We start from the raw sequence: 4,162 nt of genomic DNA, 5'->3' as shown, positions 1-4,162 counted from the left end.
ATAAGCAAGCTGGGTACCAATTCGTACCATTCAAGCATCAAATTATAGTATAGTTCCTCACCTGGTTGGCTGCTAGTCTCGTTGGCGATCGCGTGGGAGGGCATGGTTTTCCCGCAGCCAGGTGGTCCATGCAGCAGAAGCACGACAGAACCACCACCACTATCATCAACTCGCCAAGCACCGCCTCCATCCCACCAAGATCAGCAAACCTCTGCCCCTTCTAGTCGTCGCCCTTCTGTTTATGGTCGCCCCAGCCGTCGTACTGACCTTGATCCCGCGCTGCTGGCTACCAGTCGCCGTGGGTGAGGGTGGCGTAGGGCTTGCAGAGCATGTCGTCCTTGGTGACGGTTGAAGGCGGAGGGCGGAGAGGGCGAGGCGAACGCGCACCGTTGCCGTCGTCGTGCTCGGAGGAGCGGGGGGTGGCGGACCAGGGATGATGCGCGGACCATCGTCCAGAGTGAGCGGCGGCGGCGAGGTGGAACCCTAGCTCGCACCTTGGCTCCTCCCTTGGTTGCTGGAACCTATCGCTCCTCCTGCGTTCAGGGAAAGTTTGGGCCAGGCCCATAGGAGCGATAGCGCGACGAGCGATAGCGCATTGGACGACCAAAATCTTCACGTATTGGCAGAATAAGGAACGTGTTCCTCCTTTTAAAGTAGTGTAGATTGCTTCTTTCGCTGTGTTGGTGGATTTCTTTGTTCCATTACCTTCCAGTAGCTTTGGGCAATGTCCAGAAGTGTTAAGAATGATTGTGTCACCTCTGAACATGTGAATTTTTGATTATGCAGTAACCCTCTAATGAGTTTGTTTTGAGTTTGGTGTGGAGGAAGTTTTCAAGGGTCAAGAGAGGAGGATGATATACTATTATCAAGAAGAGTGAAAAGTCTAAGCTTGGGGATGCCCCCGTGGTTCATCCCTGCATATTTCAAGAAGACTCAAGCATCTAAGCTTGGGGATGCCCAAGGCATCCCCTTCTTCATCGATAACTTATCAGGTTTCCTCCCTTGAAACTATATTTTTATTCGGCCACATCTTATGTACTTTACTTGGAGCGTCTGTTTGTTTTTGTTTTTGTTTTTGTTTGAATAAATGATTGTGTGGGAGAGAGACACGCTCCGCTGGTTCATATGAACACATGTGTTCTTAGCTTTTAATTTTCATGGCGAAGGTTGAAACTGCTTCGTTAATTATTATATGGTTGGAAACGGAAAATGCTACATGTGGTAATTGATATGATGTCTTGAATAATTTGATACTTGGCAATTGTTGTGCTCATATAGATCATGTTTAAGCTCTTGCATCATGTACCTTGTACTCATTAATGAATAACTACATATAGCTTGTTAAAATTTGGTTTGCATGATCAGTTTCTCTAGAGTCTAGATATTTTCTAGTAAAGGTGTTTGAACAACAAGGAGACAATATAAAGTCTTATAATAGTTACAATATGTTCATATGTGAGCTTTGCTGCACCTTTTATATACTTGAGTTTGCTTCAAACAACCTTGCTAGCCTAGCCTTGTATTGAGAGGAATTCTTCTCGTGCATCCAAAATCCTTGAGCCAAATACTATGCCATTTGTGTCCACCGTACCTACCTACCACATGGTATTTCTCTGCCATTCCAAAGTAAATTACTTCATGTGCTACCTTTAAACAATTCAAAACTTTATTACTTCTTATTTGTGTCAATTTTTTATAGCTCATGAGGAACTATGTGGTGTTTTATCATTCAATCTTGTTGGGCAGCTTTCACCAATGGACTAGTGGCTTCATCCGCTTATCCAATAATTTTGCAAAAAGAGCTGGCGCGGGGTTCCCAGCCCCCAATTAATCAACCTTCATTAATAATTCTCTTCACATGTTTTGCTCGATTCATCGGTAAGCAACTTAATTTTGCAAATAGACACTCCTCCATGGTATGTGAATGTTGGAAGGCACCCGAGGATTCGGTTAGCCATGGCTTGTGTAAGCAAAAGGTTGGGAGGAGTGTCAACCATAAATAAAACTAAAATACATGTGTAAACAAAAGAGAAGAGGGATGATCTACCTTGCTGGTAGAGATAACGTCCTTCATGGGAGCCACTCTTTGAAAGTCTGTTTGATAAGGTAGTTAGAGTGCCCACTACCATTCGTTGACAACAACAAACACCTCTCAAAACTTTACTTTTATGCTCTCTATATGATTTCAAAACTTAAAAAGCTCTAGCACATGATTTAATCCCTGCTTCCCTCTGCGAAGGGCCATTCTTCTACTTTATTGTTGAGTCAGTTCACCTATTCTTTCTATCTTAGAAGCAAACACTTGTGTGAACTGTGTGCATTGATTCTTACATGTTTACCTATTGCACTTGTTATATTACTTTGTGTTGACAATTATCCATGAGATAAATATGTTGAAGTTGAAAGCAACCGCTGAAAATTATATCTTCCTTTGTGTTGCTTCAATGCCTTTACTTTGAACTTATTGCTTTATGAGTAACTCTTATGCAAGTCTTATTGATGCTTGTCTTGAAAATATTATTCATGAAAAGTCTTTGCTATATGATTCACTTGTTTACTTGTTATCTTCACCATTGTTTTGATCGCTACATTCATTACATATGCTTACAATAGTATGATCAAGGTTATGATGGCATGTCACTCCAGAAATTATCTTTGTTATCAATGGGACGAGCAGGAACTAAGCTTGGGGATGCTGATACATCTCCGACGTATCGATAATTTCTTATGTTCCATGCCACATTATTGATGATATCTACATGTTTTATGCATACTTTATGTCGTATTTATGCATTTTCCGGAACTAACCTATTGACGAGATGCCGAAGGGCCGATTGCTTGTTTTCTCGCTGTTTTGGTTCCGAAATCCTAGTAAGGAAATATTCTCGGAATCGGACGAAATCAACGCCCAGCATCCTATTTTTCCACGAAGCTTCCGGAACACCCGAGAGAGGCCGGAGGGGGCCACTCGGGCCCCCGGATGACAGAGCCGGCGCGGCCCTAGGGGGCGCCCCTAGTGTGTCGTCGCCTCGTTGACCCTCCGACTCCGCCTCTTCGCCTATTTAGTCGTCCCTGACCTAAAACCTCGACCCAGTTCGACGAAACCAGAGAAAACCTTCCAGAGCCGCCTGATGGCGTGTATTTCACACGTTCGTTGGGCAACCCCAAGAGGAAGGTATGATGCGCACAGCAGCAAGTTTTCCCTCAGAAAGAAACCAAGGTTTATCGAACCAGGAGGAGCCAAGAAGCACGTTGAAGGTTGATGGCGGCGGGATGTAGTGCGGCGCAACACCGGAGATTCGGCGCCAACGTGGAACCTGCACAACACAACCAAGCTACTTTGCCCCAACGAAACGGTGAGGTTGTCAATCTCACCGGCTTGCTGTAACAAAGGATTAACCGTATTGTGTGGAAGATGATTGTTTGCAGAGAAAACGGTAAAAACAAGTATTGCGAGTAGATTGTATTTCGAGTAAAGAGAATTGGACCGGGGTCCACGGTTCACTAGAGGTGTCTCTCCCATAAGACGAACGAGCATGTTGGGTGAACAAATTACGGTTGGGCAATTGACAAATAAAGAGAGCATGACAATGCACATACATATCATGATGAGTATAGTGAGATTTAATTGGGCATTACGACAAAGTACATAGACCGCCATCCAAGCTGCATCTATGCCTAAAAAGTCCACCTTCGGGTTATCATCCGAACCCCCTCCAGGTATTAAGTTGCAAACAACGAGACAATTGCATTAAGTATGGTGCGTAATGTAATCAACAACTACATCCTTAGACATAGCATCAATGTTTTATCCCTAGTGGCAACGACACAACACAACCTTAGAACTTTCATCACTTGTCCCGGGTGTCAATGCGGGCATGAACCCACTATCGAGCATAAGTACTCCCTCTTGGAGTTAAAAGCATCTACTTGGCCGGAGCATCTACTAATAACGGAGAGCATGCAAGATCATAAACAACACATAAGCATAACTTTGATAATCAACATAACAAGTATTCTCTATTCATCGGATCCCAACAAACGCAACATATAGAATTACATATAGATGATCTTGATCATGATAGGCAGCTCACAAGATCCGACAATGATAGCACAATGGGGAGAAGACAACCATCTAGCTACTGCTATGGACCCATAGTCC

The sequence above is a fragment of the Lolium rigidum genome, chromosome 3, assembly GCF_022539505.1.
Source record: "Lolium rigidum isolate FL_2022 chromosome 3, APGP_CSIRO_Lrig_0.1, whole genome shotgun sequence".
NCBI lineage: Eukaryota > Viridiplantae > Streptophyta > Magnoliopsida > Poales > Poaceae > Lolium > Lolium rigidum.
The sequence above is the reverse complement of the archived record's forward strand: the minus strand, read 5'-3'. Positions refer to the sequence as shown.